General features: G+C 45.7%; 1 protein-coding gene and 1 long non-coding RNA gene across 6 annotated transcripts in view; both read left to right on the top strand.

The window, feature by feature from the left end:
- LOC144093677 (uncharacterized) overlaps positions 1-16,439 on the top strand; it is a 377,080-nt gene that overhangs the window by 291,962 nt on the left and 68,679 nt on the right. The window lies entirely within an intron of this gene.
- LOC144093682 (uncharacterized) lies at positions 10,870-12,616 on the top strand. The gene is made up of 2 exons (XR_013306307.1): positions 10,870-12,073; positions 12,481-12,616. It is a non-coding gene; the product is annotated as an uncharacterized LOC144093682 (long non-coding RNA).

Raw genomic sequence — 16,439 nt, 5'->3', positions numbered from 1 at the left:
ATTGTTGTCCGGGGTTTCAAAGGTAAATTTTAAACCATAGCTATTGCCGACAAAAGTTTTTAAGATTTATTCTACTTCTCTTAAAGTCAACGCTTTCAACAAAAAACAAATAATCATCGACATACCGGAAGACGCGTTTAACAGTGTCACCTAAACTAACCTTTATAGCTCTGTCAACGTAGGATAAAAAGACACTACTTAGCACAGGAGCCACCTTTGAGCCAATGCACACCCCAGTTCTTTGGATGAACAGTTTTCCTTCCCAAGCAATAAAGGTGGATTCTAAATAAAAAGACAGAAGCTCCAAAAAAGACCCAACAGATACCCCACACTTAGTAATGAATGCTTGTTCATCATTATCTTCTAATATACATCTATTAACACACTGGAGGAGCTTGTCATGAGGTAATGAGTAAAATAGGTCCTGTACATCAATGCTAAACATACCGCCCAAGCCTGTGTTATTGTGCTTCAAATATTCGACAACAGCCAAAGAATTAGACACAAGAAATGGATCAAAACGCACGACAGAATTTTTTGTCGCGCATCTGTCGCGCGACACAATTTTGTGTCGCAAGACAAGCTGTCTTGTCGTGCCTTCTGTCGTGCGACAAGCTTCGTGTCGTGGGTTCTTTCGCGCGACAAAGTTGTTTGTAGTAAGTTCTGCCGCACGACAGACATCTTTCCTGCATTTTGTCGTGCGAAGAAGGTCCGTGTCGCAGCATTTGTCGCGCGACAGGTTTCTGTCGCAGGTACTGTCGTGCGACAGAGGGAGTCGTGCCGCGCGACAGAGATTGCGTGCCTCAGCAAAGTTGCCTGTCGTGGGTTCAGTAGTGCGACAGACTTCTATCGCGCCTCTTTTCACGCGACAAAAGTACCTGTCGTGCGGCCTGTCGCGCGACACAACAGCTTGTCGTGGGATATGCCGCGCGACAGATACCTGTCGTGGGATGAGTCGCGCGACAGATACCTGTCGTGGATTGTGCCGCGCGATAGATACCTATCGTGGGATGTGTCATACGACAGATTCCTGGTGAGGGTAATTGTTTTACTGCAGAATTCTAGAAATACTGTCGTGCTGTCGTGTGACAGCGATATGATCAAATTGACCAAAGATGCTTCAAAGCGCGTTCACTGTGGCGAGTCGCGAAGAGGATGCGAGGTGCTCTGGTTTGTTGGTGACGGGCACCGAGCGAAATGAAGTGCTCATTCACATTGGCGAATCGAGTTTTCAACTCGCTTCCCGCGACCTGGCTCTCTCACCGAACGAGAATTGGCTTAGAGGAGAGGCACTGCTCGAGCACTCAACTAATTCCCTTCTGTTCACACATGACAATGTGACGAAAGTAGTGCATGCTAAAGAGTATAATGCGGCTTTGAAAGCCCAAAGAGCTGTAATGCACAAGCGACGAAGCCAGCGGTGCCTGCGTATCCGCACGCGCTTGCGGTGGCGGCATGTAGCTGCAGCCATGACAGCGCCTGCACACCAATCGGTGTGCGCAAGTCGAATGGCGCTACTGAAAGTCAGTGTCCTCTTGGCTTCTGTGACATGTTCAAGCCATGTAACATAATGTACCGCTACTACTACATGCGCAGAAAAGGCCAAGGACACTCCTATGTGTCGCGGCAAAAAATGTCGTTAATCGTCAATCAGGGAAAATTACTCGCCATAACCATCTGGCTACACAAAGGCAGCATGTGTGTACATGCACGCAGTTCTCTGTATAAATGTTCAAAGCAACCCCGATATCATTTTTCCGCGTTTCAGTTTTAAGAGCGTCAGTTCTTACTACTTACGTTTGTCAAGGACACGTCTGTCTGCAGGGAAGGTCAAATTGGCCAAGACAGTTACCACACTATATCACAAAGCAACAGCGGGCGCGTAGAGCCTCAGTTTTCACAGATACCTTCGATCCGTTTTACATATGCCAGTATAGCGGCTATCGAAGTGGAACCCCGGTGACCCCCATTTGCATCAAATTTGGGGGCTGCCCGTTTGACGCATAACGATCGAAGTGGTGTCATTTGACTTGTCATGTTCCTGAGGATAAAATATTTAGATGAAGCCCAAAATATGTGTGGGATTCGCACCGACGACTTTTTCGCACCCAAACCGTGCATTCCGGGGACTTCCAGACAGCCATATATGGCCTAATCGTTTGTCGCAGAGGGTTCCGGATGCGGTCAAACAATTCGTCTTGTTGAAATGCACACGTTTATAAAATTCGTTAACTGATATATAAGGAGGAAACATACCTGATATAACGAAGGTGGCTGTAAATCGCAATAGTAGTGCAAAATCTTTGAAGTAGATGACGCTGCTTGTATCTTAGAACGAATGTTTCCGAAACGAAGCGCCCTCAGATGTTTGTATTTTGTCTTCTCCACGTTTACTGAGCACCCCGATCTAGCACCCCGATCTAAACACTTAAAGCTCTCGTAGCTAACGCTCTTAAGTCCAACGCTGATGCAGTGTTGGCGGAGAATTTTTTTAGCGGCAGTGACGTGGTGCTTATCATAAAATAGCAAAAAAAAAACTTTACGACGTCGTTCATTGCCTTCACTGAAAATTTCATGACGGTGACACGAAAATGTCGCTAAATATAGACAGCAGCGTATGCAGCCGAAGGTGAAATGCGGCGGCCGGCGAGTTTGAACCGATTTGATTCTCGGTCGAAATGAGAATAAAGTCTTGGGACTGACGTCAACCGCGCGCTTTAAAGAGTTTCGCCTGCTTTGACACAGTCTAGCTCCTGGGCACCCGCGCTCGGTCCTATAAACTACTCTGGTCCCAGTGTAAGTGTGTGCTATGACATTGTGAGCGAAAAGGAGGATGTCTGGGGGTTTTGATGTGCACCTCGGCCATACAGTTGAGCGACATGATAACGTACGGGCGCGGCATGCCAGCCTGAATACCGGCCGCCAGCGTCAGAAAAATGCGACAGTAATGTTTGTTCAAGTCCATACTAAGCCGTCGGATGGAGTATCGTTGTCCAATATCGAGTCGTTGGTAGAAGCGATAACAGGAATACAAACAAATGTCTCCCCACGGCGCCTTTAATTGCTGCTGCTCAATCGCGGCTCTCCTGGCCTCAGCTGGCTCTGCTCCTGAAGGTGTCACGGAAACCGAGCATATCTTTGTTTTACTATGAGACGAGGTTCACAGTAAAACGATGACGAGAGCAGCACCTCAGCGCTAGCCAGTTTCGAAGTGCACTCAGCTGCTGCATCGATGTGAAACCGGCTAGGCTTAGCGACGACTAGGGCAGCCAGGGGGTAGCGCGTAGTTCATTGCCCGGCGCGCCCGCGGGCGGCGTCCCCGAAAGCTCGCCTCGCTCACTCCGGCTGGCTCACTGATTGGCTCAACATCTTGCGACCTTCACTCGGAAGGCTGCAAAATCGAGAAGCGAGCGACTGGCGCTGCGACTGAGCCATACTTTATGCCCACGTTTGCAGTACTGGTGAACAACCTTTAACGCCCATATGCTTGGGTTATCGGCTACGTTGCGGCGAGTCTTAGTTAAGATCGTCCGCGACGACATCGTCACCGTCCGTGACATACCGGCTGAGAACTTCAATTCCAGTACGTGCCGAAACAGCTCGTATTTATCGTAACGATACAAACTCTAAAACACGGCTGCTTCGATGCGCTAGTGGGCTCTTGCTTGTTAAACTACACGCGATCAGGATGCGGCGAGTGCTAGCCGCTGTTGCATATTAGCTAAAGTGAGACGCAAGTATCGACGTAGTTTCGTAACGCAGTTGATATCAAAGCAATCCGCTTGTACTGGTCACCGATTAAGCTGTTAAGTTTCATGATCTCCGGTGAGCGTGCCAGTGTCGCGCAAATTAATGCATCGCAGCTACTCTCCATCGTGCCAATTGCGTTCAACTTATCCACGATATTCGCCAGCTTGATATACGGCGCTTTTCTTCGCTGTTTTTGTCGCAAATTAGTGATTTTATCTGGCATCAAACGAAATTGCATTCTGTCAACACCGTCGTCTGCTCCGTCGTCTGCTAGAGCATCCGGGTCACTTCAGGGGATCACAGGATCGCAGCTTCTACAAACGACATGCCAGAAAAAATAACTGAAAGCGCTTTAGTATTCTTAAAAAATCTAAAAATAATTTAAAATAAATGCAGTGTCTTTGTTGTGAAGATAATATAAATATTCATGGTTTAAAAAAACAAATTTTTTTGTCGGTTTCAATTTTTCGCCGACACGAAAGCGCAGCCGTCGGCGTCATTGCAGCGCAACCGACGCGTCATGTTTTGTATTATTTGCCTCTTTGAGGCATTGCTTGAGTACTTGTACGGCGGACGCGTGTGAAGAACTCATTCAATAGGAAGGTGAGCAGGAGTGTGTTTTGGAAGCCAACGACCAGGATTTCGGCCTGTCAACATTGGCGAGTTACAACGGGTAAGCAATGAAGAAAGACAGCGCTGGGACGTCTTGTCATCTGTAAAGGGAACGAAGACTCCTGCGCCGTTTTACTAAGCCTGGATGAATCGCATAGCCGGTGATTCCCGCTCTGCGTTTCTTTGCTAATGATCTGTATTCACACGCGCTATTTGTATGCGGCTATATAGGGATGTGAGTGGAGGCAATCCGCCTGCGGTTGCCGCAGCTATAATGCGGCGCCAAAAAAGCAGGGCCTATATCCTGCATGACAAGTGTTGTTCTCATTGTCTTTATGTGCATTTAGTACTCGCGTGCCGTGGTGAATGAAAATGGCATCAGATATCACAACAGAGTTCGCTTGCTAGCGCTTCGACACGGTGAAAAAACATGAATTTGCACTGCGTAGAAGACGGTGAGCGAGAAGTGCCGCGCGGCGGAGCGCTCGCGCTAGGCCAGCTGCGATCAGACACCGCACTATTTTGCTCAGGGTTAGTACTCATCGGATTAGTGCTTGTGCCTTAATATGCGTCATACTAAATTCTGAGACAGTGGTCGCATGCGAAAGGCTAGTTCAAATTCATCGCCCTGTCATTTGTAAACTTGTCTGTGCTTCCCCAGTGGAACAGGATTTGAGGCAGTGTTATGTCAAAGTTAGATCAATCTTGCGTCTCCTGAGCTGTAAACGTTGATGCTTCCTCTCCTTCTGAGCACTGCGAGCTGTCGGAGATGCAACTGCACAATTATTTAGGATTTCTACCTTTTTTGCTATATCCCTCGCTTTTGCGGCCCGCATTCAAGTCGCTCGCCATTGTCGATGTTTTTTTTTACTTATTTTCGCTTTGTTATTTATTCTTGGTTGCGTGCCATCAGCTGTGGTGCTGGCGATTCTCCGAGCTCGGAACTCTTCCCAGGCACGGGATCCTACCCACAGACCTCCCTTCGCAGCACTCACGAGTGTTCTTTGGTATTTTTTTGTTTCTCTTGCCCTTACTTGCATTGTCAGTCGACAAATTTGTGCAGCTTTTAATTGTATGCAGATTTGTTAAATGCGCTAGCAATTTTTCTATGATGCTAAGCTGTGCTGTGAGATATCAAGCTTCTTGCTAGTGAAGGCATGCTTTTTTCCATTCTCTCTTCTCATTTAACCAAGGCAGACTGGTTGCAACTTTCAATTTAATACCTAGACATTGGTGCAAGGCAGCATGATAGGAATTAATGAAAACCTGCACATCCTATATTCAAATTGGTGTGCGGTATTTCAGCCAGCTCATCTTTCAGTGTGGTTACAACAGTTATTGTGACTCTTCTCAAAGAATGTATATGGGTGCATTACATAAAATCTGTTCATTTGTTTTGTCATGGGCTAGCTCATTGGTTTTTTATTTACTTATATTATGTCTAAGTTTAGTTTTTAAAGCAGTAGACGATTTCCTCTCGTCATTCATGACATGGCTACAGCCACTGACAGCTGTTGCTCTGGATGTATTTATTTGCAGTTGCCAGCGGCTAGCATCTATTGGGCCATGCGTGCTTCCTGCCTTCGGCTGTGTCATCCCTCCTGATCCATTCATGGTAGTTATTCTTTTTCAGTGATGCATATCTTTGCTGCCTATTTAGAAAAATATTTTCCATATAGGCTTGCAGCTAGGTTTAGAAATGCATGAAACTCTACATGCACTTCACAGCAGTACCTCAGCTTATAATTACCGGAACTGTAGACTTGTACAAAATATAGTCGCTGATGTAGCTCTTGACGCAGCTGCTGTTAACATAAACGTGCTTTGACATTGCACACCTGTTGCCTGGTATGCATATGTGTCCTAGAAAAGGACCTATATGTTCATTTATCCCTTTAAAAACATTGTGCTCTACAATGATGGTTTACCAGTATTTCTGATACAGAGACCAAATTGTCAGTCGGTAATGTAACATTGCACAATGACACCAATCCTTGTATGGCATAACATCCTTGCAATGCACTGGGCAAGCTGCTATCAGTACAGATTTATTGCTGGTTTATTGCCATAGCATATGGTTATACTGCACAGTTTGTACCTCTACCTTCTTAAAGCTGTATACTTGAAAAATTTAACATTAGTTGAAGGAAAATTCAAGGAAATGTAACAGTAACTGTCTCACATTTTGGTGGACACTTGAACCGTGATATAAGGGAGGGATATAGAAGGGAAGTAATGAAGAGCTGATGCCCATGTTAGATGCCCCTCTTTAGTTAAACATACCTCGCAATTAACACATTTGGTGCAAAACAAACCTGGGACTTGCACGCTCAAAAGCACCCTCATGTCAGTAAAACAAAGTGCCAATGTTGCCGTACTTTAGAGCTTTGCTCTTAAAAGCGCAGCTGACTGCTGCTCAAAGTTGAGAGCAAAAATATGTCTACTTTTCCTCATGTGCAGTCTGCGGTGCTGGTGCCATTTCCAATGGTGATTGACATTGAGTTGCATGATGCGCAGTTCGTTCCTGGAGTTAGTGATTTTGTCTGTCGTGTGAATGTGCTGTTAAAATTAGTGCAGAACAATGGTTCTCTAGTTCATTTTAGGTAACTGTGTCCTGTGCCACATGCTACCACCCTTTTTCCTCAAATTTCCTAATCTCATTTAGCCATCTGATTGCCACCCATTCATGCATTCACCTACTCTTGGAATCCCCCCAGTGTTTTAGTGTGGTATTGGTTATATCTTCTCTGCATTACACATGCATTGCACTTCCTCTTTTTTTTATTTAGTCAAGATATCTCTGTTCCTGTTTCTTGCATAAGCATAAGAGGCGACTCAAGTGCACCATCTGGGCTTGTGATGCAATGTGTAGGGCCCTTCGTTTTGAGTAAAACCTGGTTTCTCCCTACTGTTTCACCAGTAAAGATTCTTAAAGATTAGGTTCAATGCAATTTCTGTGCAAATGTGCCTGTAAGAAAGTGTGGTTTGAAGGTGCACAAATCCCAAGAATTGCTGGAGTGTAGTGGATGTCACATAATTCTTCTGACAGATTTTTTAAACAATTTTGGTTATTTTATTTCTCTTTTAATGTTTATTGTTTGTCGGTTGCTTATAATTTTTCGATAAACTGAAAACTACATGTACTGACTGGTATTTCATTCCAATAATTATACCCATTATTATGAAGCTGTGTTGGAAGGTAGGTGTGCATTTAGTATGCGTGCTTTGAATTTCAGTGATTGTTTCTGCAATGCAAAATGGAGGACAGGCCTCTGCTGTGCGAGTTTTTTGCAATGGAGTGAAAGTAGCTGGAGCAGCATTTGCTACTGTGTCACCCAGCCAAAAGTTCTCCCACAGACCACTGAGCTGAATACCTATGGCTTAAAGCTCGAAGCTCTGGTTGCCCTTTCCGAGGTTTTCTGCGTTAACGAGTGCAAGCCCAAGGGCTCAGAGCTAAAAGCATTTGAAACCATAGAGTAGTGCTGGGGCCGTGCAGCAAGTCAGTGTGAGATAGGTCGGGATAAACGTGGTTTACTGCTGAAAGCTAGTGTGAAAAACTAGTTGCGCTCACAGAAACCACTGTTTTTTCTTAGTCGGTCATTGAAACAAAGCAATGCATGTAAAATTTGATATCTCACTGATCCCTCAATTTTTTTCCAGCTAAAGACCAAGAGTTGCATGGAAGTTGTGCAAGCCACCAAGTTGCGTGTGATTTTTGCCAGGGACCTGGAGCAGGCTGGGAAATTAGTGGATGGCCAGTGGTATTCACTCATTAAGGCAAGCTTTTTCTGTAAGTACAGTTTTTGGCATGGCATTGCTTAGGAACGCATGCACTAATCTGACTACTCTATGCCCGCCCATGCTTCAAGAATAATGAAGTACATGAAAAAAATTGATTGCCGAAAAAAAATTGCTGCTTTTGTTATGTTTTTCATTAAAGTATTTGCCATTTAAAGGGCTGTGAAAACCATTAAAATTATGTGCTTGTAGTGGCTTTTTTTTTTCAAATTTCTTCCACGTCTATGTTGGCCTGACCTTGTAGCTTGTCTGCATGAGATTGGCTGCTTCCCACAGTTCGCTTTTTTCTTTCTCCTTTATTGCCTGTCACAATCTTCACTTTGCGTGGCAGTGTCATGCAGTTTGGGAAGTAATCTGATCTTATTTCTGCATTGGCCTGAAGTGCAAGCTTTTGCATGTGGGGCAGGTTTATGGTGTCCTTTTGTTTGCTGTAACTGCAGTTTGGCCATGAGGGTTAGAGGTTTAGTCCTTTATTTTGATGCAGTGTCATATACTTCATGCATAAATTAATGAAGTAAGCACTATTTTTTGTAATAAATGAACATTTATTATCGCTGTGGCCATTATAAGTGCACTTGACTCTAGAATGGCTGTCTTCCGGCATTCAGTATTATATCTCAAAACCAGCCGGAAGACACAAAGCAGGAGAAGAGATGAGCACAAGATGAGGCTGGTCTAACAACTGAAATTTTATTGAAGGAAAGTGGCAAAAGAAGACCTGCAAAGAGATTCAAGCACGCAAAACCCCAAAGCAGTGAGAGGGCAAAAAACAATCGAAAGGCACTGACATACTAGTAAACCATCTAAAAAACTAATTCCTTACAGTGAAGGTTCACCGACGGTTTAGCCAGGCACTTGTTTTTAGCCTTACTGATGTAGTAAGCCTCGACTATATCAGGACAGATTTATCACTTCCCTAAACCACTAATCTGCCGCAGAAATCAGGCGTGCAAAGAGAAAGGTCGTCCTCCGATTGCATTCACGAGATTGAATGTGCAGTGTCAGGTGAAAATTCGTATTCCGCTCTATACAGTGAAAGTGCTCTCAGCCAGACGCACATTCAGATATCTGCTTGTCTGCCCATAGTAGTTTCAGCTACGAGGCAGTGGAATGCAAAAAACCTGTTTACTTTTGCAAGTGGTGAATATTTTTTATCTGCCACTGTGCATAGCGGACGATTACCCGTAGTTGTATCAAGCCTAGTTTGAACGAAGAAGCAAAGGGCTCCTACCTTACTTTTAGCGGTCAAGACAACAGCAACATCATACTTTGGTGCAACTTTCTTGGGACGGTGAGAAATGGCGTGGAGGTGAGGTACAGAGCCCGTCTTTTTGTGCTGCTAAACTACGTCAGCATCATGTGAATGGTGTTCCGTTCCCTCGAGAGTGTAAAAACACACTCTGACAGGTGCGCGAGATGGGCAAGTGGGAACCCAGGTGTCATTGGCTTCGAAACCTGCTCCGAGAATGCATTTTAAACACTGTGATGGCATGACTTCCATAAAGCGGTCGTGATGCATGCGATTGCCAACCTGTCCTTCGCCAGCCTCGAGTGGTTCAACTCGTAGCTAAGAGGCTTCCTGATCTTGGGCTGTGGCGCCAACATATGTGGTCATCCGCAAAGCGCAGGTCTAAGTCAAGAAGCTACAAACAGCCCTCCTTGTGCAAAAAAATTAGGTAGCTATCAACATAACGAAATGCTACTATGCCGAGGTCTTCCAAACAGGGCTTTGATGCGGTATCGACTGGGCAGAAGAATGTCGCGAAGGAACAGTGCAACCTGGGACCCTCTGCATATGCCTGATTTCTGATGTAACTACCGCCTTGCCAACTCACAAAAGTGGAGTTCTGTGGAGTTCTAGTTTCTTGTGGACAGCAACCTGGGCAGGTGCTCTGCAGTGAGCATCGACATGGAGGGCCTGCACTATTCATTGTCACATGATAGACCTCTGAGGCATGTGCAAACTGCATCAGGGTGAACAATGAACATGCTTTTACAGATGATTGCGTGATTTCGGTTGCTGGCTTCATGGGGCTGCTGTCCTTTTACTGCAAATCTGCATTTGTCAGTTGGCAGGGCGGTATTTACACGCAGGTTGTACCTTTGCTCAGCAACATTTTTTTGTCTAAAGTCGATAAGGCATTAGAGCCCTGTTTGGAAGACCTTGGAATAGTAGCATTTCGTTATGTTCATGACTATCTAATTTTTCTGGACATAGAAAGGTCAGATAAGTTGGCACAAGATGTTTTAGGAGTCTTTAAGGCACGTGGTCAAGGCCTGTCTTTTACATCAGAATTGTCTAAGCTGAACCGTTAGCAGTTTCTTGATGCAGACCTGCGCTTTGTGGACGAATATGTTTGTCGGGGCTACAGCTAAAGATCGGGGAAGGCTCTTTTTAGCTACAATTCGGACCACTCCTTGCTGGGGAAGGATGGTGAAGAGGTGTATTTGTCGCTGGTTAAGGTCAGTAAAGATGGAAACACTTGATGGGTGTGCAATCTATGCATGACATGAGCTTTACATAAGTCATGCCATCACTGCTGAGGACGCATTCTTGTAGCAGGTTTCCAAGCAGCTGGGTTCCCACTTGCCCATCTCAACAACCTGTCATAGTATGTTTTCACTCGCTCGAGGGTAAGCAGCACATACTCCGATGATGCTGACACACCTTACCTCCACAGTATTTCACAGTCTCAAGAAAGTCGCAGGAAAGCGTAATGGTGCTGTTGTCTTAACAGCGAAGTGCAAGACAGGAGGCCTTTGCGCCGCCATTAAAAAGGCTTGATAAAACTGGGTACTTGTCCACAATGGACAGTGTCACAAAAAAAGGTTCACCACTTGCAAAAGTAATGGAGTTTATTGCGTTCCACTGCCTTATGGCTGCAACTAATATGGGCAGAAAGGCAGATATCTGAATTTGCACCTGACTGAGCACTTTCACTCTATAGGGGGAAGGCAAATTCTAATCTGGCACTGCATGCTCAATCTTGTGAATGCAAATCTGAGGATGACCTGTCTCTTTGCACGCCTAATTTCCACGACACATCAGTGGTTTATGGAATGGATAAATCTGTCGGTAGATAGTTGAGGCTTAATACATCGGTAAGGCTAAGGACACGTGTGGCTAAGCCATCGGTAAACCTTCACCGTAAGGAATTTGCTTTTTTAGATGATTCATTAGTATGCCAGTGACCTTTGATTGCACTTCGCCCTTTCACTGCTTTGGGTTATTGTGCGCTTGTATCTCTTCGCGGGTCTTCTTTTGCGGCTTTCCTTCAATGATGCCGCCGCGGTGGCTCAGTGGTTATGGCGCTCGGCTGCTGTCCCAAAAGACGCAGGTTCGATCCTGGCCGCACCAGTCAGATTTCAATGAAGGCGAAATTTTAGAGGCCCGTGTACTGTGCGTTGTCAGTGCATGCTAAAGAACCCCAGGTGGTCGAAATTTCTGGAGCCCTCCACCACGGCGTCACTCGTAGCCCGAGTCGCTTTGGGACCTTAAACACTCGCAAATAAGATAACCAAAATCTTCAATTAAAGTTTTGTTAGTCCCGCCTCTTGAGCTCATGTCTTCTTGTGTGTTCTGGCTGGTTTTAAGGTGAGTCAGTACCAACTCGGCCAGTCATAAGCCTTGTTCAGTATTACAACATTTTGAATAAAGTGAAGTTTACTAGGCTATGTTGGCGGAGATCGTGTCCGCAGCAGTTGTGAGCAACTCAGAAGAGATAGCGTCATACGATTGGTTGTGTAATTGGCAGAGGATGATGTGAATATGCTGCTCGAAAAGAATTTCATAATCGGATAATTATTTACAGCCAAAAATGTCCAAAAAGTGGCTGGGCCAGAGAAAAAGTGCCGCGAAATTTGAAAATGCTGAAAGTGGTGGAGCTACAGCGTAGTGCCAACTTTGAAAAATGTAAGTATGGACAAAGCCAAAGCTTGGCGCCAAGTTTGAAAACTCGAAATGAGCAATCACGTGACCAGTGATAAGTCTCCTATACTTAACCAGGAGATAGGAAAAAGAATGATAAATTAGAGGCAATTAGGTAATTATTGAGAAGCGAAAGGCAATGAACGGGTGATTAGACTGGGCGGGTATTCAGTGAGTGGGCAGGAACGATCCATGGAGGAAAATTTGAAAACTCGAAAACGTTGATGGGATGAAATGAGGGTAAAATAAGAGTTAATTGATAACCAATCAAGTCAACGAGAAAACAACCATGGCGCCAAATTTGAAAGGCAACCAGTGTCGAGGAGGCGTCACACTTTCACATTCTTTTTGCGCAGGTAGCAGCGGTGATCTCTATTTTTTCTTTTTTTCAGCCAAGACAAAAACCACTTTTCTTGGCTCATGGGCGATGTAGGAACCTGCGACCAGGACAACGCTGGACAGCATGCATCAGCAAGCTCAAAAAAAAAGCACGAAACAGTAAATAAATATTGATCATTTTCATTTCAATTCTAGTGGTTTTGTGCACGAATTACTCTGGAATGCACAAAGCTTGTGTTAATTGACAGGTGACCATTAACAAGCTGTGCATTGCCTACTCCAGAACACAACTTCTGTGTTAATTGACAGGTGACACAGTAACGACTGTTACACAGTGTACGAGCACTACACAAGACACACTACAGAAGACAAGACAGACTACAGAAGTCAAGATAGACTGCCAAAGAGAGGACAAACTACAGAAGACAGACTATAAAAGACAAGACAGGCTACAGAAGACAGGACTACTAAAGACGACTACAAAAGACAAGACAGACTACACAAGACATGCCCAAAATACGACAAGACTACAGACTACATAAATTTTCTGTCTTAGAATCCTGTAGTGCATTTTGACTGGGAGAGGATATGGGGTCTTCAATTGAAAGTGAACATAAGCTACTCTGCAAAAAGTTTGAAACAGCATATTGCCAAGTGGCACGTTCAGTAACAACACATCGAAAAGGAATACCGGTTTTATGGGTTTTTGCTGAAAAAAATACTTCCAAAAAGTTTCCCTCCGCTTTCAATACAGATTGATGCAGGCTTTCCAAATTCATTTCACCCAACAACCGTAACCCTTCTCGTTTCTGCTTCGAGGCACTGGTGTGCATAGGTTTAGAGTTTTTTCTAACAGCATGTCTAGCCTTTTACTGATAAAGTTTTTCCGGCAATGTAACAAAATGCCCTTCTTTATCCGATACAACCACACGAAGTTCACATCAGTGTGAAATTTTTCTGAAGCTGCTGATGGCTCGAACATGCATGGTGAAAGTCCAAACTGTTCAACACTGCTTGAATTATCCATAATTTCTAAAACATAGTCCTTAAAAGCCCACTGAAGCAACGCGCTACGCAGCAAAGCCGTCGGTGCCAGCCGGAGATCCCCGTGGATGACGTCACGACGGCCCTGACCAATCGCGGTCAAGAGCGGCGTTCGCTCGGCGCCCTGAGGCGATGGGGCGCGTTTTCTTCTAAAAACAGCTTTTTGCGTTTATTTCCGCTCTTTTTGAATGAGATATTCTGTTTCTGCAGACTAAAAGCTACAAAACGACGTAGAGAACTCATTTTTTTCAAAAAGTGCTTCAGCTTCCCTTTAAGTTATCTTCTCTACCTGTGGCACGGAAGCCACGGCGGCCAGGAAACTTGGACCTCCAAGGTGCTTAAGGAAAGTCAGCCCCCCCGACTCCGACCACCTCCTCGATGTCGATGAGGCGGTCAGCTGCAACAGGTTCTGGCACTGTGAACCAAAAACATTGCGCCTTGGTAAGGCTCACTTGAGGACAGGGTCGCTTTATGGCTCCGCCCGGGTCACCACGACAAGACCGCGGCGCCGGGCAGGAGGACGGCAGGCAGGACCTCCAGGATGCAGGATCCGGGGGTCCGCCTGGACAAACACTGGGAAATCCATTTTCTTTTCTTCAAAAATATTGCAATCCTGGAGCTGCAATGCTTCAAAAACTGTGCAATAAATACGCGGTCCATGACCCCCGCCATAATATTATCGGCATAATATTATAATATTATCGGGATTCAGTATAATATTATTATTACCAGGTGATCGACCAGGGTCGACCACCCGGCTTTTACCATTTTCCGCCTCTGCATCCTGATTGCATCCATCGCCATCAGTAGTGACACCAGCTAGAGGATACCGTCCTCATGGCCTGCTTGCATTTCTCAATAAGAACATTCTTCGAACTTATAGTCTAACATGATAAAGGTGATATAACATGATAATGCTCAACTGCTCAAAAAGTTGTATGATTTTTCAGGCTACTATGCTTATTTCCTTTTCTTTGTTCATGCCTTTAACGGTGGCAAACAATTCGTCTGAACTGACAGGGGCGCTAAGCTATGTGACGACATTGCTCGGCACTTGTGGCAACTGACCGCAAAAGCTACGTAAAGCGTCCGCAAAAAAGGCTGGGTCCCGCCGTCCAGCCCCAAAAACAAACAGCCACGAAAAGTGACGCTCAAAAGCGTCGGAGATGACAGCTGCGCTGCTCCTGGAACCGTCTGGCAAAACAACCTCCTCCACGCGGACCTGCCGCATCTAGTCGAGACTGCCTGCCCGCACTTGCCGTAATATGGTGGGATCCGACATTGGTCTATTCTGCACTAGTGCCCGACTCGCTGCCTGCGAGGATTTAACGTGTGGTAGCGCACCTTTAACAAAGCAAGGTAATTGTGCATGGCGAAAGTGAGCGGTGCGCAGCGCTGCACGGCGCTAATACGGGCGAGGGTGGTGTTTAAACTAAAAGCGCCCGCCATGCCGATTTACGCTTGTCTTAGGTTTTAGAACTTTCGACTCCTCCACCCGGGCCTCCCAACTGCTCAGAAAGTTGTATGATTTTTTCAGGCTACTATGCTTATTTCCTTTTCTTTGTTCATGCCTTTAATGGTGGCAAACAATTCGTCTGAACTGACAGGGGCGCTAAGCTATGTGACGACATCACTCGGCACTTGTGGCAACTGACCGCAAAAGCTACGTAAAGCGTCCGCAAAGAAGGCTGGGTCCCGCCGTCCAGCCCCAAAAACAAACAGCCGCGAAAAGTGACGCTCAAAAGCGTCGGAGATGACAGCTGCGCTGCTCCTGGAACCGTCTGGCAAAACAACCTCCTCCACGCGGACCTGCTGCATCTAGTCGAGACTGCCTGCCCGCACTTGCCGTAATACGGTGGGATCCGACATTGGTCTATTCTGCGCTAGCGCCTGACTCGCTGCCTGCGAAGATTTAACGTGTGGTAGCGCACCTTTAACAAAGCAAGATAATTGTGCATGGCGAAAGTGAGCGGTGCGCAGCGCTGCACGGCGCGAATACGGGCGAGGGTGGTGTTTAAACTAAAAGTGCCCGCCACGCCGATTTACGCTCGTCTTAGGTTTTGGAACTTTCGACTCCTCCACCCGGGCCTCCCAACGCATGTTCAATGGCTGTCACGCTTGACCAATCTGTCAGCAGACCATACGCCACACGTCTAAACGTGGGGCGCCCCCGCCCATGTCCAGTACTGCTGACAGAAGTCGATCGCTAATGCATGGGGCGCCCAGGGGAAACGCGAGCACACTACATGACACCACACAACACTTCATTTCGTGCAGAAACAGGAACTTGTCGAGGTGACTAGCCGACCTGCCCCGCTCCCAGGTACCACCAAAACTGTCACCGTGTAGCTCTTTACCCACGCGTCGGTCAAACAAAATTGAAAACAAATATCCCACAGTGATCGTGCCCCGGCATAGGGTCACCCATGGCCTGGACCGCGGGCATCACATACGTGATCTAAAACACAATTAAAATCTCCGACAAAAAAAAACAAGGATTTGATCTCTCAACCACGCCAAGCTCCAACATTTCTTTTACTTCCTTCTTCGAGATCTTCTCACCCAAGCCTGAATTTTTATGGTCACCTTCTCCCAGCCCATTGTCTTTCTGGTGTTAAACGTGGGGAGACTGTCTACATCTTTCTCATGCCATTCCTGCCCCCGTCTTAGTTCTTCATCTTGAGCACGTTTACGTGAAATAATTTGTAATGTTATATTATTATCAGGATTCTTCAGTTTCCACCTCTGCATCCTGATTGCCTCCATCACCGTCAGTAGTGACACCAGCTTGAGGATGCCGTCCTCATGGCCTGCTTGCATTTCTCAATAAGAAAGAACATTCTTCGAAGTTATAGTCTAACATGATAAAGATGACATGAAAACATAATGCTCAACTGTTCAGAAAGTTGTACGAGCAACTTTAAGCCTACTATGCATACTTGCATTCTATGCAACTTTCAGTCTTCTA

Source organism: Amblyomma americanum, chromosome 6, assembly GCF_052857255.1.
Source record: "Amblyomma americanum isolate KBUSLIRL-KWMA chromosome 6, ASM5285725v1, whole genome shotgun sequence".
Classification (NCBI taxonomy): Eukaryota; Metazoa; Arthropoda; class Arachnida; order Ixodida; family Ixodidae; genus Amblyomma; species Amblyomma americanum.
This window is presented reverse-complemented; position numbering and strand designations above follow the sequence as displayed.